This window comes from Narcine bancroftii, chromosome 2 (assembly GCF_036971445.1).
Source record: "Narcine bancroftii isolate sNarBan1 chromosome 2, sNarBan1.hap1, whole genome shotgun sequence".
NCBI classification, from domain to species: Eukaryota; Metazoa; Chordata; class Chondrichthyes; order Torpediniformes; family Narcinidae; genus Narcine; species Narcine bancroftii.
Genome location: NC_091470.1, coordinates 188,731,935 through 188,757,231, shown reverse-complemented (window position 1 = coordinate 188,757,231; position 25,297 = coordinate 188,731,935). Strand labels below are relative to the sequence as shown.

Genomic DNA, 25,297 nt, shown 5'->3' with positions numbered 1-25,297 from the left:
TGAAGCTTCCCTCCAATATTCCCCAAAAACTTCTCCCTTCTGTCCTCTGGTTTGTGTCTCAGTGGAAAAAAGCTGACATGCATTTACTCTATCTCCACCAATCATAATTTTGTCTGCCTCCATCAAATTTCCCTCATTCTTCAACATTCCCAGGAATAAAGTCCTCACCTGTTTTAACATTCCCTGTAACTCAGCTCCTCAAGTCCCAGCAACATCCCAGTCAATCTTCTCTGCACTCTTTCAATTTTATTGATATCTTTGCTGTGATTATGTGACCTAAACTGCACACAATACTGCAAAGATGGCCTCACAAATATCTGGTGCACCTTCACCACAACATCCCAACTCATATACTCAATACTTTGATCTATAAAAGCCAAAGTGCCAAAAATGCTCTTTACGGCCCTAGCTACCTGTGTCACACCACTTTCAGGCAATTATACATCTGTATTCCCAGATCCCTCTGTTTTACTACACTCCTGAGTGACCAACTGTGTTTCTCCTAACTTCTTCTTCCAAAAGACAACACATCACACTTGTCTGCATGAAATTCCATCTGCAATTTTACAACCCACTTTTTCAGCTGCCTTGGATTCCTCTACTTCAGCTTTGAAGGCCTTCCTCGCTGTTCACGACACCTCCCTCTTCAAGTCATCTGCAAACCTGCTGATCCACTTTACCAAATTATCATCTGGATCATTGATGTTGATGACAAAACATAATGGTCCCAGTACCGATCCTTGGGGCACATCACTAGTCACAGGCCTCCAATCAGAGAGGCAATAATTCACTACCACTCTCCGACTTCTCACATTGAGCCACTGTCAAATCAAGTTTTCTACCTCTGCATGAATAGCAAGAACTGAACTTTCCTGACTAATCTTGCATGTGGGACCTTGTCAAAGGCCTGATTAAAGTCCATGTAGAAAATATTCACAGCTTTTGCCTCATCAACCTTCCTGCTAAACTTGTTTTTTTTTAATAATTTTTTTATTTTTCACACCATAAATCGCATTAGCCATGATATACACTTTTTCTTTTTCACACATATACAGTGACTTTTTCTTCCCCCCCCCCCCTCCCTCCTCCCAAGCCACCCCCCCAACCCCCCTCATCCATTTTAGGTATACAATCTAGGTTGCATTAAGCCAGTTAGACAATGTTGTCATTCAACAAAAATACACCAGAAATTCTACTGAGTCCATTCTTTTCTTTCCTTCTCCTTCCATCAACTTAGGTAATGTTTGTCCCCGGTAGGTTTTCGCTATTGTATTTAATGTTGAAGATTTGCTAAACATGACCTACCACACTGAAGGTCATGCTGACTATCTCTAAACGGTCCCTGACTATCCAAATCCATGTATATCAGATCTCATGGAACACCTCCCAATAACTAATCTACTACTGACGTCAGGCTCACAAGCCAATACTTTCCTTGGTTATTTTTGGAATCTTTTGAAACACAAAAATATGAGCTACACTCCAATACTCCTGAGGCTAATGAGATGGGAAATATATCTGCCAGGGCCCATGGAATATCTGCACTTTCCTCGCTCAAGGTCTGAGGGAACACTTATCCAAGCAAAGATGCATCCATCTTAATTTGCTTCAAGACAGCAAACACCTCCTCCTCTTTAATCTCTATAGATTCCATGACCTTACTGTTTGTCTGCCTCATTTCCCTAGACCCTCTGCCAGTTTCTGAGCAAATACAGATGCAAAAAAACCTATTTAAGATCTCCTCCATCTCTTCCAGTTCCCCTTTGATCATCACTCTGATCTTCAAGAGGATCAATTTTGTCCTTTAATATCCTTGTGCTCTTAACATCCCTGTTGAAGCCCTTCAGATTTTTCTTCAATCTTCTCTGCCAAAGCAACCCCATGTCTTCTTTTAATCCTCCTAATTTCCCTCTTAACTTTTGTCCTGCATTTTTCAAACTCAAGTCCATCCTTTGGTCCTTGTTACCTCAATCTGCTATACACCTCTCCATTTTTACCTGGATCCCCAATTTTCCTTGAACAACAAAGTTCATCATGCTTGTTAACTTTACATTTAATCGTTGACGGAACACATTGTCACTCATTGTTGGGTGGTCTGTAATAAAACTGCATTAAAATAGTGATATCTTTCCCATTCCTAAGCTCTAGCCATACAACTACAGTAGACAAGCCCTTTTATTTGTCCTGCCTAAGAACAGCTGTGATATTTTCCCTGACAAGCAATGCCACTTCTCCCTCTTTCATCCCTCCCGCTCTATCATGTCAGAACCACTGGGTACCACTGGGAATCCCAGAACACTGAGCTGACAATCCTGCCCCTCCTGAAACCAAGTTTCACTATGGCCACAATGTCAAAATTCCATGTGGAAATTCACTCTCAGCTCATCTGGCTTTCCTACAATACTCTTCCTTGAAATAGATGCCCCTGTGAATAATATCTCCACCACGTAGAAGCCTTTCATTTCCTTCTCTACATGCAGTCTTCACATCATCTTCCCTCCTCCATTCGACTATCTGTTCTGGTGGTCTGTGTCCCATCAAATCTACTTTAACGATTCCCCTCTCCACTTCCAGGAGCAGAACTAGCAAACCTTCCTGTGACGATATTAGTCCCCCTCCAGTTCAGATGAAACACTCCTGCCAGTACAGGTCCCACCTTCCCTGGAAGAGAGCCCAATAATCCAGAAATCTGATGCCCTCTCACTTGCACCATCTCTTCAGCCTCTTGGTAAACTGCATTGTCATATTTCTACCCTCATTCACATGTGGCACAGGCAGCAATCCTGCAATCACTAACCTGGAGGTGCTGTCCTTCAACTTCAAACCTAAATCCCTGAACTCTCTTTGCAGGACCTCATCACTTTTCCTATCTAGATAATTGGACCCTACTTGGAACTCAACTTCTGGCTACTCACCCTCCCTCTTGAGAATGTCATCAGCTCGATCTGAAATAACCCGGACCCTGGCACCTGGAAGGCAGCATACCATCCGGGATTCTCGGTTCTTCCATGGAACTTCTTATCTGTTCCCCATACAATTAAATCTTCCAGCTACCATGGTTGGATTCAAACTCATCTCATGGGCAGTTGTTTTTTTTGTTTTTTTTAAATTTTTTAATTTTCACACCATAAATCACATTAACTATAGTACACATTTTTTCCTTTTCACACATATACAGTGCCATTTTCTCCCCGCCCCCTCCCTCCTCCCATCCCACCCTCCCTACCTCCCCCCTCCCGTTCATATAAGGTATAAAATCTAGGATGCATTAAACCAGTCAAACAATGTTGTCATTCAATAAAAATACACCAGAAATTCCACTGCGTCCATTCTTTTCATTTCCTTTTCCTTCCGTTAACTCAGGTAGTGATTGTCCCCAGTAGGTTTTCGCTATTGTGTTTAATGTAAGGCTCCCATATTTGTTCGAATATTTCAATATTATTTCTTAAACTATATGTAATTTTTTCTAAGGGAATACATTTATTCATTTCTATATACCATTGTTGTATTTTCAAATTATCTTCCAATTTGCAGGTTGACATAATACATTTTTTTGCTACAGCTAGAGCTATCTTAACAAACCTTTTTTGTGCATCCTCCAAATCAATTCCAAATTCTTTGTTTTTTATGTTACTAAGGAGGAAGATCTCTGGATTCTTTGGTATATTGTTTTCTGTTATTTTATTTAATATCTGATTGAGATCTTCCCAAAATTTTTCTACTTTCTCACATGTCCAGATTGCATGAATTGTTGTTCCCATTTCTTTTTTACATCGAAAACATCTATCAGATACTGTTGGGTCCCATTTATTTAACTTTTGAGGTGTAATGTATAGCCTGTGTATCCAGTTATATTGTATCATACGTAACCTCGTATTTATTGTATTTCTCATCGTTCCAGAGCATAACTTCTCCCATATTTCCTTTTTTATCTTTATATTTAAATCTTGTTCCCATTTTTGTTTAGTTTTACCATTTGTATCCTCATTCTCCTTTTCTTGCAGTTTAATATACATATTTGTTATAAATCTTTTGATTATCATTGTATCTGTAATCACATATTCAAAGTTACTTCCCTCTGGCAAACTCAAACTGCTTCCTAATTTATCCTTCAAGTAGGATCTCAATTGGTAATATGCCAGCGCTGTATCTTGAGTTATATTGTATTTATCTTTCATTTGTTCAAAGGATAAGAATCTATTTCCTGAAAAACAATTTTCTATTCTTTTAATCCCTTTTTTCTCCCATTCTCTAAAGGAAAGGTTATCTATTGTAAAAGGGAGTAACTTGTTTTGCGTCAATATTAGTTTTGGTAATTGATAATTTGTTTTATTTATCTCTACATGAATCTTCTTCCAAATATTGAATAGATGATGTAATACTGGAGAACTTCTATGTTGTACCAATTTTTCATCCCATTTATATAATATGTGTTCAGGTATCTTTTCCCCTATTTTATCTAATTCTAATCTAGTCCAATCTGGCTTTTCCCTTGTTTGATAAAAATCTGATAGGTATCTTAATTGTGCGGCTCTATGATAATTTTTAAAGATTGGCAGTTGTAAGCTTCCTTGTTTATACCATTCTGTTAATTTATCTAGTGCTATCCTCGGTTTCCCCCCTTTCCATAAAAATTTCCTTATTATTTTCTTCAACTCCTTGAAGAATTTCTCTGTCAGTTGTATTGGCAATGCCTGAAATAGGTATAATATCCTTGGAAAAATGTTCATTTTAATACAGTTTATCCTTCCTATTAGTGTTAGTGGTAAATCTTTCCAATGCTCTAAATCGTCCTGTAATTTTTTTCATTAGTGGATAATAATTGAGTTTATATAATTGGCCGAGATTTTTGTTTATTTGTACACCTAGGTATCTTATTGCATGCATTTGCCATCTAAATGGAGATTCCTTCTTAAATTTTGAGAAATCTGCATTATTCATAGGCATTGCTTCACTTTTATTTACGTTTATCTTGTAACCTGACACTTCTCCATATTCCTTCAATTTCTTATATAATTCTTTTATTGATAGGTCTGGTTCTGATAAGTATACTATAACATCATCCGCAAATAAACTGATTTTATATTCCTTGTCTTTTATTTTTATCCTTTTTATATTATTTTCTGTTCTTATCAATTCTGCTAGTGGTTCTATAGCTAACGCAAACAATAAAGGTGATAGTGGGCATCCCTGCCGTGTTGACCTGCTTAAGTTAAATTGCTTTGATACATGTCCATTTACTGTCACTTTCGCTAATGGTCCCTTATATAATGCTTTAATCCAATTAATATACTTCTCCGGTAAACTGAATTTTTGCAATACTTTGAACAAATAATTCCATTCTACTCTGTCAAAGGCCTTCTCTGCGTCTAAAGCAACTGCTACTGTTGGTGCTTTATTCCCTTCTACTGCATGAATTAAGTTAATAAATTTACAAATATTGTCTGTTGTGTGTCTTTTTTTGATAAATCCAGTTTGGTCTAGATTTACCATTTTCGGTACATACTCTGCTAATCTGTTTGCTAATAGTTTAGCTATTATCTTATAATCTGTGTTAAGTAAAGATATTGGTCTATATGACGCTGGTGTGAGTGGATCTTTCCCTTGCTTTAGTATTACTGTAATTATTGCTGTTTTACATGAATCTGGTAAGCTTTGTGTTTTATCAATCTGGTTGATTACTTCCAGGAGGGGCGGAATTAATAAGTCTTTAAATGTTTTATAAAATTCTATTGGGAATCCATCCTCTCCTGGTGTCTTATTATTTGGTAATTTTTTTATTATCTCTTGTATTTCTACTGTTCCAAATGGCTCTGTTAATTTATTTTGTTCCTCTACTTGTAGTTTTGGTAGTTCAATTTTAGTTAGAAACTCATCTATTTTCCCTTCCTTCCCTTCGTTTTCAGTTCGGTATAATTGTTCATAGAATTCTCTAAAGTTTTCCTTAATTTCTTTTGGATTATATGTGATTTGTTTGTCTTTTTTCCTTGATGCCAATACCATTTTCTTAGCTTGTTCTGTCTTAAGCTGCCATGCTAGGATTTTGTGTGTTTTTTCACCTAGTTCATAATATTTCTGTTTTGTCTTCATTATATTCTTCTCCACCTTATATGTTTGTAGTGTTTCATATTTTATTTTTTTATCCGCCAATTCTCTTCTTTTAGTTGTATCTTCCTTCATTGCTAATTCTTTTTCTATATTTACTATTTCCCTTTCCAACTGCTCTGTTTCCCGATTATAGTCCTTCTTCATCTTGGTTACATAACTTATTATTTGCCCTCTAATGAATGCTTTCATTGCATCCCATAGTATAAACTTATCTTTCACTGATTTCGTATTTATTTCAAAATACATTTTAATATGTTTTTCAATAAATTCCCTAAAATCCTGCCTTTTAAGTAACATGGGGTTTAATCTCCATCTATACATTCTTGGAGGGATGTCCTCTAACTTTACTGTCAATATTAAGGGTGAATGGTCCGATAGTATTCTAGCTTTATATTCTGTTTTTCTTACTCTATCTTGCATATGAGCTGATAACAAAAATAGGTCTATTCTTGAGTATGTTTTATGTCTAGCCGAGTAATATGAATATTCCTTTTCCTTTGGGTGTTGTTTCCTCCATATATCCAAAAGTTGCATTTCTTCCATCGATTTAATTATAAATTTGGTTACTTTGTTCTTTCTGTTAATTTTTTTCCCAGTTTTGTCCATATTTGAATCCAAATTCAGGTTGAAATCCCTTCCTATTAATATGTTCCCTTGCGTATCTGCTATCTTCAAAAAGATATCTTGCATAAACTTTTGATCTTCTTCGTTAGGTGAATATACATTGAGTAGATTCCAAAACTCCGAATACATCTGACATTTTATCATTACATATCTCCCTGCTGGATCTATTATTTCCTCTTCTATTTTAAATGGCACATTTTTACTAATTAATATAGCTACTCCTCTTGCTTTTGAATTATACGATGCTGCTGTTACGTGTCCTACCCAATCTCTCTTTAATTTCTTGTGCTCCAATTCAGTGAAATGTGTTTCTTGCACAAATGCTATATCAATTTTTTCTTTTTTCAGTAAATTTAGCAGTTTCTTCCTTTTAATTTGGTTATGTATTCCATTAATATTTAAAGCCATATAGTTCAACGTAGCCATTTTATACTTTGTTTATCTTCCCTTTCCATTTCTCCATCATTACCTTTCCTTCTTATCCATTTCTGTTTTCTTGTTTTGAACCCTTTATAAGACAACATTCCTAAAACATCCAACATTTTCCTTATTCTCCTATTTAAAACTTCTTTAGCCTCAATCTCCCCTTCCCCTCCTGAGTTGTCCTTTATCCCTTGTCGGAAAACAACATCTCCCCTCTCCATTTGTATTTGCGATTTCACTCGCAAGCGTCAGCTGATTTTGCAGTGACCGTAACTCCCCCCACCCAGCCCCCCCAGAAAAGATTTCACTTTTCATATGTAATGAAGGTCACTCTTTTAATTCCCTCCTTATTCCCTCTATTCCATTTCCTTCCCTTATTAATTCTTATCTATACTATCAATATTTTCCTCTAAATACGGATACATTCATGTATGCACATTATACATATACACACATATACCTCTTTACCCACATACATATAAATCGTGGTCATTTTTACTCTTATTACATGTCTTCATCTCTCTGTTTGTTTTGTAGTTGTTCTGCAAATTTCCTTGCTTCCTCTGGATCCGAGAATAGTTTTTTTCCATAAGATCGTTTTTTGTTTTTTTTTAATTTTTTATTTTTCACTCCATAAATCACATTAGCCATGATACACACTTTTTCCTTTTTCACACATATACAGTGACTTTTTCTCCCCCCACCCTCCCTCCTCCCAAGCCACCCCCCCACCCCCCACCCTCCCATCCATTTTAGGTATACAATCTAGGTTACATTAAACAAGTCAGACAATGTTGTCATTCAACAAAAATACACCAGAAATTCTACTGAGTCCATTCTTTTCTTTCCTTCTCCTTCCATCAACTTAGGTAATGATTGTCCCCGGTAGGTTTTCGCTATTGTATTCAATGTAAGGCTCCCATATTTGTTCGAATATTTCAATATTATTTCTTAAACTATATGTAATTTTTTCTAATGGAATACATTTATTCATTTCTATATACCATTGTTGTATTTTCAGATTATCTTCCAATTTCCAGGTTGACATCATACATTTTTTTGCTGCAGCTAGAGCTATCTTAACAAATCTTTTTTGTGCATCTTCCAAATCAATTCCAAATTCTTTGTTTTTTATGTTACTTAGGAGAAAGATCTCTGGATTCTTTGGTATATTGTTTTCTGTTATTTTATTTAATATCTGATTGAGATCTTCCCAAAATTTTTATACTTTCTCACATGTCCAGATTGCATGAATTTTTGTTCCCATTTCTTTTTTACATCGAAAACATCTATCAGATACTGTTGGGTCCCATTTATTTAACTTTTGAGGTGTAATGTATAGTCTGTGTAACCAGTTATATTGTATCATACGTAGCCTCGTATTTATTGTATTTCTCATCGTTCCAGAACATAATTTCTCCCATGTTTCCTTTTTTATCTTTATATTTAAATCTTGTTCCCATTTTTGTTTAGTTTTACCATTTGTTTCCTCATTCTCCTTTTCTTGCACTTTAATATACATATTTGCTATAAATCTTTTGATTAACAGTGTATCTGTAATCACATATTCAAGGTTACTTCCCTCTGGCAAACTCAAACTGCTTCCTAATTTATCCTTCAAGTAGGATCTCAATTGGTAATATGCCAGCGCTGTATCTCCAGTTATATTGTACTTATCTCTCATTTGTTCAAAGGATAAGAATCTACTTCCTGAAAAACAATTTTCTATTCTTTTAATCCCTTTTTTTCCCATTCTCTAAAGGAAAGGTTATCTATGGTAAAAGGGAGTAACTTATCTTGCATCAATATTAGTTTTGGTAATTGATAATTTGTTTTATTTCTTTCTACATGAATCTTCTTCCAAATATTGAGGAGATCATGTAATACTGGAGAAGTTCTATGTTGTACCAATTTTTCATCCCATTTATATAATATGTGTTCAGGTATCTTTTCCCCTATTTTATCTAATTCTAATCTCGTCCAGTCTGGTTTTTCCCTTGTTTGATAAAAATCTGATAGGTATCTTAATTGTGTGGCTCTATAATAATTTTTAAAGTTTGGCAATTGTAAGCCTCCTTGTTTATACCATTCTGTTAATTTATCTAGTGCTATCCTCGGTTTCCCCCCTCTCCATAAAAATTTCCTTATTATTTTCTTTAACTCATTGAAGAATTTTTCTGTCAGTTGTATTGGCAATGCCTGAAATAAGTAAAATATCCTTGGAAAAATGTTCATTTTAATACAGTTTATCCTTCCTATTAGTGTTAGTGGTAAATCTTTCCAATGCTCTAAATCGTCCTGTAATTTTTTCATTAGTGGATAATAATTGAGTTTATATAATTGGCCGAGATTTTTGTTTATTTGTACACCTAGGTATCTTATTGCCTGCATTTGCCATCTAAATGGAGATTCCTTCTTAAATTTTGAGAAATCTGCATTATTCATAGGCATTGCTTCACTTTTATTTACGTTTATCTTGTAACCTGACACTTCTCCATATTCCTTCAATTTCTTATATAATTCTTTTATTGATAGTTCTGGTTCTGTTAAGTATACTATAACATCATCCGCAAATAAACTGATTTTATATTCCTTGTCTTTTATTTTTATCCCTTTTATATTATTTTCTGTTCTTATCAATTCTGCTAGTGGTTCTATAGCTAACGCAAACAATAAAGGTGATAGTGGGCATCCCTGCCGTGTTGACCTGCTTAAGTTAAATTGCTTTGATACATGTCCATTTACTGTCACTTTCGCTAATGGTCCCTTATATAATGCTTTAATCCAATTAATATACTTCTCCGGTAAACTGAATTTTTGCAATACTTTGAACAAATAATTCCATTCTACTCTGTCAAAGGCCTTCTCTGCGTCTAAAGCAACTGCTACTGTTGGTGCTTTATTCCCTTCTACTGCATGAATTAAGTTAATAAATTTACAAATATTGTCTGTTGTGCGTCTTTTTTTGATAAATCCAGTTTGGTCTAGATTTACCATTTTCGGTACATACTCTGCTAATCTGTTTGCTAATAGTTTAGCTATTATCTTATAATCTGTGTTAAGTAAAGATATTGGTCTATATGACGCTGGTGTGAGTGGATCTTTCCCTTGCTTTAGTATTACTGTAATTATTGCTGTTTTACATGAATCTGGTAAGCTTTGTGTTTTATCAATCTGGTTGATTACTTCCAGGAGGGGCGGAATTAATAAGTCTTTAAATGTTTTATAAAATTCTATTGGGAATCCATCCGCTCCTGGTGTCTTATTATTTGGTAATTTTTTTATTATCTCTTGTATTTCTACTGTTCCAAATGGCTCTGTTAATTTATTTTGTTCCTCTACTTGTAGTTTTGGTCGTTCAATTTTAGTTAGAAACTCATCTATTTTCCCTTCCTTCCCTTCGTTTTCAGTTCGGTATAATTGTTCATAGAATTCTCTAAAGTTTTCCTTAATTTCTTTTGGATTATATGTGATTTGTTTGTCTTTTTTCCTTGATGCCAATACCATTTTCTTAGCTTGTTCTGTCTTAAGCTGCCATGCTAGGATTTTGTGCGTTTTTTCACCCAGTTCATAATATTTCTGTTTTGTCTTCATTATATTCTTCTCCACCTTAAATGTTTGTAGTGTTTCATATTTTATTTTTTTATCCGCCAATTCTCTTCTTTTAGTTGTATCTTCCTTCATTGCTAATTCTTTTTCTATATTTACTATTTCCCTTTCCAACTGCTCTGTTTCCCGATTATAGTCCTTCTTCATCTTGGTTACATAACTTATTATTTGCCCTCTAATGAATGCTTTCATTGCATCCCATAGTATAAACTTATCTTTCACTGATTTCGTATTTATTTCAAAATACATTTTAATATGTTTTTCAATAAATTCCCTAAAATCCTGCCTTTTAAGTAACATGGGGTTTAATCTCCATCTATACATTCTTGGAGGGATGTCCTCTAACTTTACTGTCAATATTAAGGGTGAATGGTCCAATAGTATTCTAGCTTTATATTCTGTTTTTCTTACTCTATTTTGCATATGAGCTGATAACAAAAATAGGTCTATTCTTGAGTATGTTTTATGTCTAGCCGAGTAATATGAATATTCCTTTTCCTTTGGGTGTTGTTTCCTCCATATATCCAAAAGTTGCATTTCTTCCATCGATTTAATTATAAATTTGGTTACTTTGTTCTTTCTGTTAATTTTTTTCCCAGTTTTGTCCATATTTGAATCCAAATTCAGGTTGAAATCCCTTCCTATTAATATGTTCCCTTGCGTATCTGCTATCTTCAAAAAGATATCTTGCATAAACTTTTGATCTTCTTCGTTAGGTGAATATACATTGAGTAGATTCCAAAACTCCGAATATATCTGACATTTTATCATTACATATCTCCCTGCTGGATCTATTATTTCCTCTTCTATTTTAAATGGCACATTTTTACTAATTAATATAGCTACTCCTCTTGCTTTTGAATTATACGATGCTGCTGTTACGTGTCCTACCCAATCTCTCTTTAATTTCTTGTGCTCCAATTCAGTGAAATGTGTTTCTTGCACAAATGCTATATCAATTTTTTCTTTTTTCAGTAAATTTAGCAGTTTCTTCCTTTTAATTTGGTTATGTATTCCATTAATATTTAAAGCCATATAGTTCAACGTAGCCATTTTATACTTTGTTTATCTTCCCTTTCCATTTCTCCATCATTACCTTTCCTTCTTATCCATTTCTGTTTTCTTGTTTTGAACCCTTTATAAGACAACATTCCTAAAACATCCAACATTTTCCTTATTCTCCTATTTAAAACTTCTTTAGCCTCAATCTCCCCTTTCCCTCCTGAGTTGTCCTTTATCCCTTGTCGGAAAACAACATCTCCCCTCTCCATTTGTATTTGCGACTTCACTCGCAAGCGTCAGCTGATTTTGCAGTGACCGTAACTCCCCCCACCCAGCCCCCCCAGAAAAGATTTCACTTTTCATATGTAATGAAGGTCACTCTTTTAATTCCCTCCTTATTCCCTCTATTCCATTTCCTTCCCTTATTAATTCTTATCTATACTATTTTCCTCTAAATACGGATACATTCATGTATGCACATTATACATATACACACATATACCTCTTTACCCACATACATATAAATCGTGGTCATTTTTACTCTTATTACATGTCTTCATCTCTCTGTTTGTTTTGTAGTTGTTCTGCAAATTTCCTTGCTTCCTCTGGATCCGAGAATAGTTTTTTTCCATAAGATCGTTTTTTGTTTTTTTTTTATTTTTTATTTTTCACACCATAAATCACATTAGCCATGATACACACTTTTTTCTTTTTCACACATATGCAGTGACTTTTTCTCCCCCCACCCTCCCTCCTCCCAAGCCACCCCCCCACCCCCCACCCTCCCATCCATTTTAGGTATACAATCTAGGTTACATTAAACAAGTCAGACAATGTTGTCATTCAACAAAAATACACCAGAAATTCTACTGAGTCCATTCTTTTCTTTCCTTCTCCTTCCATCAACTTAGGTAATGATTGTCCCCAGTAGGTTTCGCTATTGTATTTAATGTAAGGCTCCCATATTTGTTCAAATATTTCAATATTATTTCTTAAACTATATGTAATTTTTTCTAATGGAATACATTTATTCATTTCTATATACCATTGTTGTATTTTCAGATTATCTTCCAATTTCCAGGTTGACATCATACATTTTTTTGCTGCAGCTAGAGCTATCTTAACAAATCTTTTTTGTGCATCTTCCAAATCAATTCCAAATTCTTTGTTTTTTATGTTACTTAGGAGAAAGATCTCTGGATTCTTTGGTATATTGTTTTCTGTTATTTTATTTAATATCTGATTGAGATCTTCCCAAAATTTTTATACTTTCTCACATGTCCAGATTGCATGAATTGTTGTTCCCATTTCTTTTTTACATCGAAAACATCTATCAGATACTGTTGGGTCCCATTTATTTAACTTTTGAGGTTTAATGTATAGTCTGTGTAACCAGTTATATTTTATCATACGTAGCCTCGTATTTATTGTATTTCTCATCGTTCCAGAACATAATATCTCCCATGTTTCCTTTTTTATCTTTATATTTAAATCTTGTTCCCATTTTTGTTTAGTTTTACCATTTGTTTCCTCATTCTCCTTTTCTTGCAGTTTAATATACATATTTGTTATAAATCTTTTGATTAACAGTGTATCTGTAATCACATATTCAAGGTTACTTCCCTCTGGCAAACTCAAACTGTTTCCTAATTTATCCTTCAAGTAGGATCTCAATTGGTAATATGCCAGCGCTGTATCTCCAGTTATATTGTACTTATCTCTCATTTGTTCAAAGGATAAGAATCTACTTCCTGAAAAACAATTTTCTATTCTTTTAATCCCTTTTTTTCCCATTCTCTAAAGGAAAGGTTATCTATTGTAAAAGGGAGTAACTTGTTTTGCGTCAATATTAGTTTTGGTAATTGATAATTTGTTTTATTTCTTTCTACATGAATCTTCTTCCAAATATTGAGGAGATCATGTAATACTGGAGAAGTTCTATGTTGTACCAATTTTTCATCCCATTTATATAATATGTGTTCAGGTATCTTTTCCCCTATTTTATCTAATTCTAATCTCGTCCAGTCTGGTTTTTCCCTTGTTTGATAAAAATCTGATAGGTATCTTAATTGTGTGGCTCTATAATAATTTTTAAAGTTTGGCAATTGTAAGCCTCCTTGTTTATACCATTCTGTTAATTTATCTAGTGCTATCCTCGGTTTCCCCCCTCTCCATAAAAATTTCCTTATTATTTTCTTTAACTCATTGAAGAATTTTTCTGTCAGTTGTATTGGCAATGCCTGAAATAAGTAAAATATCCTTGGAAAAATGTTCATTTTAATACAGTTTATCCTTCTTATTAGTGTTAGTGGTAAATCTTTCCAATGCTCTAAATCGTCCTGTAATTTTTTCATTAGTGGATAATAATTGAGTTTATATAATTGGCCGAGATTTTTGTTTATTTGTACACCTAGGTATCTTATTGCCTGCATTTGCCATCTAAATGGAGATTCCTTCTTAAATTTTGAGAAATCCGCATTATTCATAGGCATTGCTTCACTTTTATTTACGTTTATCTTGTAACCCGACACTTCTCCATATTCCTTCAATTTCTTATCTCATTCTTTTATTGATAGTTCTGGTTCTGGTAAGTACACTATAACATCATCCGCAAATAGACTGATTTTATATTCCTTGTCTTTTATTTTTATTCCTTTTATATTATTATCTATTCTTATCAAATCTGCTAGTTCTTCTATAGCTAACGCAAACAATAAAGGTGATAGTGGGCATCCCTGCCGTGTTGACCTGCTTAAGTTAAATTGCTTTGATACATGTCCATTTACTGTCACTTTCGCTAACGGTCCCTTATATAATGCTTTAATCCAATTAATATACTTCACCGGTAAACTGAATTTTTGCAATACTTTGAACAAATAATTCCATTCTACTCTGTCAAAGGCCTTCTCTGCGTCTAAAGCAACTGCTACTGCAGGTGCTTTATTTCCTTCTACTGCATGAATTATGTTAATAAATTTACAAATATTGTCTGTTGTGCGTCATTTTTTGATAAATCCAGTTTGGTCTAGATTTACCATTTTCGGTACATACTCTGCTAATCTGTTTGCTAATAGTTTAGTTATTATCTTATAATCTGTGTTAAGTAAAGATATTGGTCTATATGACGCTGGTGTGAGTGGATCTTTCCCTTGCTTTAGTATTACTGTAATTATTGCTGTTTTACATGAATCTGGTAAGCTTTGTGTTTTATCAATCTGGTTGACTACTTCCCGGAGGGGCGGAATTAATAAGTCTTTAAATGTTTTATAAAATTCTATTGGGAATCCATCCTCTCCAGGTGTCTTATTATTTGGAAATTTTTTTATTATCTCTTGTATTTCTACTGTTCCAAATGGCTCTGTTAATTTATTTTGTTCCTCTATTTGTAGTTTTGGTAGTTCAATTTTAGTCAAAAATTCATCTATTTTCCCTTCTTTCCCTTCGTTTTCAGTTCGGTATAATTGTTCATAGAATTCTCTAAAGTTTTCCTTAAGTTCTTTTGGATTATATGTAATTTGTTTGTCTTTTTTCCTTGATGCCAATACCATTTTCTTAGCTTGTTCTGTCTTAAGCTGCCATGCTAGGATTTTGTGCGTTTTTTCACCCAGTTCATAATATTTCTGTTTTGTCTTCATTATATTCTTCTCTACCTTATATGTTTGTAATGTTTCATATTTTATTTTTTTATCCGCCAATTCTCTTCTTTTAGTTCTATCTTCCTTCATTGCTAATTCTTTTTCTATATTTACTATTTCCCTTTCCAACTGCTCTGTTTCCTGATTATCGTCCTTCTTCATCTTGGTTACATAACTCATTATTTGCCCTCTAATGAATGCTTTCATTGCATCCCATAGTATAAACTTATCTTCCACTGATTCTGTATTTATTTTAAAATACATTTTTAATTGTTTTTCATTAAATTCTCTAAAATCATGGGGTTTAATCTCCATCTATACATTCTTGGAGGGATGTCCTCTAGCTTTACTGTCAATATTAAGGGTGAATGGTCCGATAGTATTCTAGCTTTATATTCTGTTTTTCTTACTCTATCTTGCATACTAGCTGATAACAAAAATAGGTCTATTCTTGAGTATGTTTTATGTCTAGCCGAGTAATATGAATATTCCTTTTCCTTTGGGTGTTGTTTCCTCCATATATCCAAAAGTTGCATTTCTTCCATCGATTTAATTATAAATTTGGTTACTTTGTTCTTTCTGTTAATTTTTTTCCCAGTTTTGTCCATATTTGAATCCAAATTCAGGTTGAAATCCCTTCCTATTAATATGTTCCCTTGCGTATCTGCTATCTTCAAAAAGATATCTTGCATAAACTTTTGATCTTCTTCGTTAGGTGAATATACATTGAGTAGATTCCAAAACTCCGAATATATCTGACATTTTATCATTACATATCTCCCTGCTGGATCTATTATTTCCTCTTCTATTTTAAATGGCACATTTTTACTAATTAATATAGCTACTCCTCTTGCTTTTGAATTATACGATGCTGCTGTTACGTGTCCTACCCAATCTCTCTTTAATTTCTTGTGCTCCAATTTCAGTGAAATGTGTTTCTTGCACAAATGCTATATCAATTTTTTCTTTTTTCAGTAAATTTAGCAGTTTCTTCCTTTTAATTTGGTTATGTATTCCATTAATATTTAAAGTCATAGAGTTCAACGTAGCCATTTTATACTTTGTTTATCTTCCCTTTCCGTTTCTCCATCATTACCTTTCCTTCTTATCCATTTCTGTTTTCTTGTTTTGAACCCTTTATAAGACAACATTCCTAAAACATCCAACATTTTCCTTATTCTCCTATTTAAAACTTCTTTAGCCCCAATCTCCCCTTCCCCTCCTGAGTTGTCCTTTATCCCTTGTCGGACAACAACATCTCCCCTCTCCATTTGGATTTGCGAATTCACTCGCAAGCGTCAGCTGATTTTGCAGTGACCGTAACTCCCCCCACCCAGTCCCCCAGAAAAGATTTCACTTTTCATATGTAACGAAGGTCACTCTTTTAATTCCCTCCTTTTTCCCTCTATTCCATTTCCTTCCCTTATTAATTCTTATCTATACTATCAATATTTTCCTCTAAATACGGATACATTCATGTATGCACATTATACATATACACACATATACCTCTTTACCCACATGCATATAAATCGTGGTCATTTTTACTCTTATTACATGTCTTCATCTCTCTGTTTGTTTTGTAGTTGTTCTGCAAATTTCCTTGCTTCCTCTGGATCCGAGAATAGTTTTTTTCCATAAGATCGTTTTTTTTTTAATTTTTTATTTTTCACACCATAAATCACATTAGCCATGATACACACTTTTTCTTTTTCACACATATACAGTGACTTTTTCTCCCCCCCCCCCCTCCATCCTCCCAAGCCACCCCCCTCACCACCCCCCCATCCATTTTAGGTATACAATCTAGGTTACATTAAACCAGTCAGACAATGTTGTCAATCAACAAAAATACACCAGAAATTCTACTGAGTCCATTCTTTTCTTTCCTTCTCCTTCCATCAACTTAGGTAATGATTGTCCCCAGTAGGTTTCGCTATTGTATTTAATGTAAGGCTCCCATATTTGTTCAAATATTTCAATATTATTTCTTAAACTATATGTAATTTTTTCTAATGGAATACATTTGTTCATTTCTATATACCATTGTTGTATTTTCAGATTATCTTCCAATTTCCAGGTTGACATCATACATTTTTTTGCTGCAGCTAGAGCTATCTTAACAAATCTTTTTTGTGCATCTTCCAAATCAATTCCAAATTCTTTGTTTTTTATGTTACTTAGGAGAAAGATCTCTGGATTCTTTGGTATATTGTTTTCTGTTATTTTATTTAATATCTGATTGAGATCTTCCCAAAATTTTTATACTTTCTCACATGTCCAGATTGCATGAATTGTTGTTCCCATTTCTTTTTTACATCGAAAACATCTATCAGATACTGTTGGGTCCCATTTATTTAACTTTTGAGGTTTAATGTATAGTCTGTGTAACCAGTTATATTGTATCATACGTAGCCTCGTATTTATTGTATTTCTCATCGTTCCAGAACATAATTTCTCCCATGTTTCCTTTTTTATCTTTATATTTAAATCTTGTTCCCATTTTTGTTTAGTTTTACCATTTGTTTCCTCATTCTCCTTTTCTTGCAGTTTAATATACATATTTGTTATAAATCTTTTGATTAACATTGTATCTGTGATCACATATTCAAGGTTACTTCCCTCTGGCAAACTCAAACTGCTTCCTAATTTATCCTTCAAGTAGGATCTCAATTGGTAATATGCCAGCGCTGTATCTCCAGTTATATGGTACTTATCTCTCATTTGTTCAAAGGATAAGAATCTACTTCCTGAAAAACAATTTTCTATTCTTTTAATCCCTTTTTTTCCCATTCTCTAAAGGAAAGGTTATCTATTGTAAAAGGGAGTAACTTGTTTTGCGTCAATATTAGTTTTGGTAATTGATAATTTGTTTTATTTCTTTCTACATGAATCTTCTTCCAAATATTGAGGAGATGATGTAATACTGGAGAAGTTCTATATTGTACCAATTTTTCATCCCATTTATATAATATGTGTTCAGGTGTCTTTTCCCCTATTTTATCTAATTCTAATCTCGTCCAGTCTGGTTTTTCCCTTGTTTGATAAAAATCTGATAGGTATCTTAATTGTGCGGCTCTATAATAATTTTTAAAGTTTGGCAGTTGTAAGCCTCCTTGTTTATACCATTCTGTTAATTTATCTAGTGCTATCCTCGGTTTCCCCCCTCTCCATAAAAATTTCCTTATTATTTTCTTTAACTCTTTGAAGAATTTTTCTGTCAGTTGTATTGGCAATGCCTGAAATAAGTAAAATATCCTTGGAAAAATGTTCATTTTAATACAGTTTATCCTTCCTATTAGTGTTAGTGGTAAATCTTTCCAATGCTCTAAATTGTCCTGTAATTTTTTCATTAGTGGATAATAATTGAGTTTATATAATTGGCCGAGATTTTTGTTTATTTGTACACCTAGGTATCTTATTGCCTGCATTTGCCATCTAAATGGAGATTCCTTCTTAAATTTTGAGAAATCTGCATTATTCATAGGCATTGCTTCACTTTTATTTACGTTTATCTTGTAACCCGACACTTCTCCATATTCCTTCAATTTCTTATCTCATTCTTTTATTGATAGTTCTGGTTCTGGTAAGTACACTATAACATCATCCGCAAATAGACTGATTTTATATTCCTTGTCTTTTATTTTTATTCCTTTTATATTATTATCTATTCTTATCAAATCTGCTAGTTCTTCTATAGCTAACGCAAACAATAAAGGTGATAGTGGGCATCCCTGCCGTGTTGACCTGCTTAAGTTAAATTGCTTTGATACATGTCCATTTACTGTCACTTTCGCTAACGGTCCCTTATATAATGCTTTAATCCAATTAATATACTTCACCGGTAAACTGAATTTTTGCAATACTTTGAACAAATAATTCCATTCTACTCTGTCAAAGGCCTTCTCTGCGTCTAAAGCAACTGCTACTGCAGGTGCTTTATTTCCTTCTACTGCATGAAATAAGTTAATAAATTTACAAATATTGTCTGTTGTGCGTCTTTTTTTGATAAATCCAGTTTGGTCTAAATTTACCATTTTCGGTACCTGCTCTGCTAATCTGTTTGCTAATAGTTTTGCTATTATCTTATAATCTGTGTTTAGTAAAGTTATTGGTCTATATGACGCTGGTGAGAGTGGATCTTTCCCTTGTTTTAGTATTACTGTAATTATTGCTGTTTTACATGAATCTGGTAAGCTTTGTGTTTCATCAATCTGGTTGATTACATCCAGGAGGGGCGGAATTAATAAGCCTTTAAATGTTTTGTAGAATTCTATTGGAAATCCATCCTCTCCTGGTGTCTTATTATTTGGTAATTTGTTTTATTATCTCTTGTATTTCTACTGTTCCAAATGGTTCTGTTAATTTATTTTGTTCCTCTATTTGTAGTTTTGGTAGTTCAATTTTAGTCAAAAATTCATCTATTTTCCCTTCTTTCCCTTCGTTTTCAGTTCGGTATAATTGTTCATAGAATTCTCTAAAGTTTTCCTTAAGTTCTTTTGGATTATATGTAATTTGTTTGTCTTTTTTCCTTGATGCCAATACCATTTTCTTAGCTTGTTCTGTCTTAAGCTGCCATGCTAGGATTTTGTGCTTTTTTTCACCCAGTTCATAATATTTCTGTTTTGTCTTCATTATATTCTTCTCTACCTTATATGTTTGTAATGTTTCATATTTTATTTTTTTATCCGCCAATTCTCTTCTTTTAGTTGTATCTTCCTTCATTGCTAATTCTTTTTCTATATTTACTATTTCCCTTTCCAACTGCTCTGTTTCCTGATTATAGTCCTTCTTCATCTTGGTAACATAACTTATTATTTGCCCTCTAATGAATGCTTTCATTGCATCCCATAGTATAAACTTATCTTCCACTGATTCCGTATTTATTTCAAAATACATTTTTAATTATTTTTCAATAAATTCTCTAAAATCCTGCCTTTTAAGTAGCATGGGTTTTAATCTCCATCTATACATTCTTGGAGGGATGTCCTCTAGCTTTACTGTCAATATTAAGGGTGAATGGTCCGATAGTATTCTAGCTTTATATTCTGTTTTTCTTACTCTATCTTGCATACTAGCTGATAACAAAATTAGGTCTATTCTTGAGTATGTTTTATATCTAGCCGTGTAATATGAATATTCCTTTTCCTTTGGGTGTTGTTTCCTCCATATATCCAAAAGTTGCATTTCTTCCATCGATTTAATTATAAATTTGGTTACTTTGTTCTTTCTGTTAATTTTTTTCCCAGTTTTGTCCATATTTGAATCCAAATTCAGGTTGAAATCCCTTCCTATTAATATGTTCCCTTGCGTATCTGCTATCTTCAAAAAGATATCTTGCATAAACTTTTGATCTTCTTCGTTAGGTGAATATACATTGAGTAGATTCCAAAACTCCGAATACATCTGACATTTTATCATTACATATCTCCCTGCTGGATCTATTATTTCCTCTTCTATTTTAAATGGCACATTTTTACTAATTAATATAGCTACTCCTCTTGCTTTTGAATTTTACGATGCTGCTGTTACGTGTCCTACCCAATCTCTCTTTAATTTCTTGTGCTCCAATTCAGTGAAATGTGTTTCTTGCACAAATGCTATATCAATTTTTTCTTTTTTCAGTAAATTTAGCTGTTTCTTCCTTTTAATTTGGTTATGTATTCCATTAATATTTAAAGCCATATAGTTCAACGTAGCCATTTTATACTTTGTTTATCTTCCCTTTCCATTTCTCCATCATTACCTTTCCTTCTTATCCATTTCTGTTTTCTTGTTTTGAACCCTTTATAAGACAACATTCCTAAAACATCCAACATTTTCCTTATTCTCCTATTTAAAACTTCTTTAGCCTCAATCTCCCCTTCCCCTCCTGAGTTGTCCTTTATCCCTTGTCGGAAAACAACATCTCCCCTCTCCATTTGTATTTGCGATTTCACTCGCAAGCGTCAGCTGATTTTGCAGTGACCGTAACTCCCCCCACCCAGCCCCCCCAGAAAAGATTTCACTTTTCATATGTAATGAAGGTCACTCTTTTAATTCCCTCCTTATTCCCTCTATTCCATTTCCTTCCCTTATTAATTCTTATCTATACTATCAATATTTTCCTCTAAATACGGATACATTCATGTATGCACATTATACATATACACACATATACCTCTTTACCCACATACATATAAATCGTGGTCATTTTTACTCTTATTACATGTCTTCATCTCTCTGTTTGTTTTGTAGTTGTTCTGCAAATTTCCTTGCTTCCTCTGGATCCGAGAATACTTTTTTTCCATAAGATCGTTTTTTGTTTTTTTTTTATTTTTTATTTTTCACTCCATAAATCACATTAGCCATGATACACACTTTTTTCTTTTTCACACATATACAGTGACTTTTTCTCCCCCCACCCTCCCTCCTCCCAAGCCACCCCCCCCACCCCCCACCCTCCCATCCATTTTAGGTATACAATCTAGGTTACATTAAACAAGTCAGACAATGTTGTCATTCAACAAAAATACACCAGAAATTCTACTGAGTCCATTCTTTTCTTTCCTTCTCCTTCCATCAACTTAGGTAATGATTGTCCCCGGTAGGTTTTCGCTATTGTATTCAATGTAAGGCTCCCATATTTGTTCGAATATTTCAATATTATTTCTTAAACTATATGTAATTTATTCTAATGGAATACATTTATTCATTTCTATATACCATTGTTGTATTTTCAGATTAACTTCCAATTTCCAGGTTGACATAAAACATTTTTTTGCTGCAGCTAGAGCTATCTTAACAAATCTTTTTTGTGCATCTTCCAAATCAATTCCAAATTCTTTGTTTTTTATGTTACTTAAGAGAAAGATCTCTGGATTCTTTGGTATATTGTTTTCTGTTATTTTATTTAATATCTGATTGAGATCTTCCCAAAATTTTTCTACTTTCTCACATGTCCAGATTGCATGAATTGTTGTTCCCATTTCTTTTTTACATCGAAAACATCTATCAGATACTGTTGGGTCCCATTTATTTAACTTTTGAGGTGTAATGTATAGTCTGTGTAACCAGTTATATTGTATCATACGTAGCCTCGTATTTATTGTATTTCTCATCGTTCCAGAACATAATTTCTCCCATGTTTCCTTTTTTATCTTTATATTTAAATCTTGTTCCCATTTTTGTTTAGTTTTACCATTTGTTTCCTCATTCTCCTTTTCTTGCACTTTAATATACATATTTGTTATAAATCTTTTGATTTACAGTGTATCTGTAATCACATATTCAAGGTTACTTCCCTCTGGCAAACTCAAACTGCTTCCTAATTTATCCTTCAAGTAGGATCTCAATTGGTAATATGCCAGCGCTGTATCTCCAGTTATATTGTACTTATCTCTCATTTGTTCAAAGGATAAGAATCTACTTCCTGAAAAACAATTTTCTATTCTTTTAATCCCTTTTTTTCCCATTCTCTAAAGGAAAGGTTATCTATGGTAAAAGGGAGTAACTTATTTTGCGTCAATATTAGTTTTGGTAATTGATAATTTGTTTTATTTCTTTCTACATGAATCTTCTTCCAAATATTGAGGAAATGATGTAATGCTGGAGAAGTTCTATGTTGTACCAATTTTTCATCCCATTTATATAATATGTGTTCAGGTATCTTTTCCCCTATTTTATCTAATTCTAATCCCGTCCAGTCTGGTTTTTCCCTTGTTTGATAAAAATCTGATAGGTATCTTAATTGTACGGCTCTATAATAATTTTTAAAGTTTGGCAATTGTAAGCCTCCTTGTTTATACCATTCTGTTAATTTATCTAGTGCTATCCTCGGTTTCCCCCCTCTCTATAAAAATTTCCTTATTATTTTCTTTAACTCATTGAAGAATTTTTCTGTCAGTTGTATTGGCAATGCCTGAAATAAGTAAAATATCCTTGGAAAAATGTTCATTTTAATACAGTTTATCCTTCCTATTAGTGTTAGTGGTAAATCTTTCCAATGCTCTAAATCGTCCTGTAATTTTTTCATTAGTGGATAATAATTGAGTTTATATAATTGGCCGAGATTTTTGTTTATTTGTACACCTAGGTATCTTATTGCCTGCATTTGCCATCTAAATGGAGATTCCTTCTTAAATTTTGAGAAATCCGCATTATTCATAGGCATTGCTTCACTTTTATTTACGTTTATCTTGTAACCTGACACTTCTCCATATTCCTTCAATTTCTTATATAATTCTTTTATTGATAGTTCTGGTTCTGTTAAGTATACTATAACATCATCCGCAAATAAACTGATTTTATATTCCTTGTCTTTTATTTTTATCCCTTTTATATTATTTTCTGTTCTTATCAATTCTGCTAGTGGTTCTATAGCTAACGCAAACAATAAAGGTGATAGTGGGCATCCCTGCCGTGTTGACCTGCTTAAGTTAAATTGCTTTGATACATGTCCATTTACTGTCACTTTCGCTAATGGTCCCTTATATAATGCTTTCATCCAATTAATATACTTCTCCGGTAAACTGAATTTTTGCAATACTTTGAACAAATAATTCCATTCTACTCTGTCAAAGGCCTTCTCTGCGTCTAAAGCAACTGCTACTGTTGGTGCTTTATTCCCTTCTACTGCATGAATTAAGTTAATAAATTTACAAATATTGTCTGTTGTGCGTCTTTTTTTGATAAATCCAGTTTGGTCTAGATTTACCATTTTCGGTACATACTCTGCTAATCTGTTTGCTAATAGTTTAGCTATTATCTTATAATCTGTGTTAAGTAAAGATATTGGTCTATATGACGCTGGTGTGAGTGGATCTTTCCCTTGCTTTAGTATTACTGTAATTATTGCTGTTTTACATGAATCTGGTAAGCTTTGTGTTTTATCAATCTGGTTGATTACTTCCAGGAGGGGCGGAATTAATAAGTCTTTAAATGTTTTATAAAATTCTATTGGGAATCCATCCGCTCCTGGTGTCTTATTATTTGGTAATTTTTTTATTATCTCTTGTATTTCTACTGTTCCAAATGGCTCTGTTAATTTATTTTGTTCCTCTACTTGTAGTTTTGGTCGTTCAATTTTAGTTAGAAACTCATCTATTTTCCCTTCCTTCCCTTCGTTTTCAGTTCGGTATAATTGTTCATAGAATTCTCTAAAGTTTTCCTTAATTTCTTTTGGATTATATGTGATTTGTTTGTCTTTTTTCCTTGATGCCAATACCATTTTCTTAGCTTGTTCTGTCTTAAGCTGCCATGCTAGGATTTTGTGCGTTTTTTCACCCAGTTCATAATATTTCTGTTTTGTCTTCATTATATTCTTCTCCACCTTAAATGTTTGTAGTGTTTCATATTTTATTTTTTTATCCGCCAATTCTCTTCTTTTAGTTGTATCTTCCTTCATTGCTAATTCTTTTTCTATATTTACTATTTCCCTTTCCAACTGCTCTGTTTCCTGATTATAGTCCTTCTTCATCTTGGTTACATAACTTATTATTTGCCCTCTAATGAATGCTTTCATTGCATCCCATAGTATAAACTTATCTTTCACTGATTTCGTATTTATTTCAAAATACATTTTAATATGTTTTTCAATAAATTCCCTAAAATCCTGCCTTTTAAGTAACATGGGGTTTAATCTCCATCTATACATTCTTGGAGGGATGTCCTCTAACTTTACTGTCAATATTAAGGGTGAATGGTCCAATAGTATTCTAGCTTTATATTCTGTTTTTCTTACTCTATTTTGCATATGAGCTGATAACAAAAATAGGTCTATTCTTGAGTATGTTTTATGTCTAGCCGAGTAATATGAATATTCCTTTTCCTTTGGGTGTTGTTTCCTCCATATATCCAAAAGTTGCATTTCTTCCATCGATTTAATTATAAATTTGGTTACTTTGTTCTTTCTGTTA

The 25,297-nt window shown here is 33.3% G+C and overlaps 1 protein-coding gene across 1 annotated transcript in view; it reads right to left on the bottom strand.

The window, feature by feature from the left end:
- LOC138753025 (uncharacterized) overlaps window positions 1-25,297 on the bottom strand; it is an 86,958-nt gene that overhangs the window by 921 nt on the left and 60,740 nt on the right. The window lies entirely within an intron of this gene.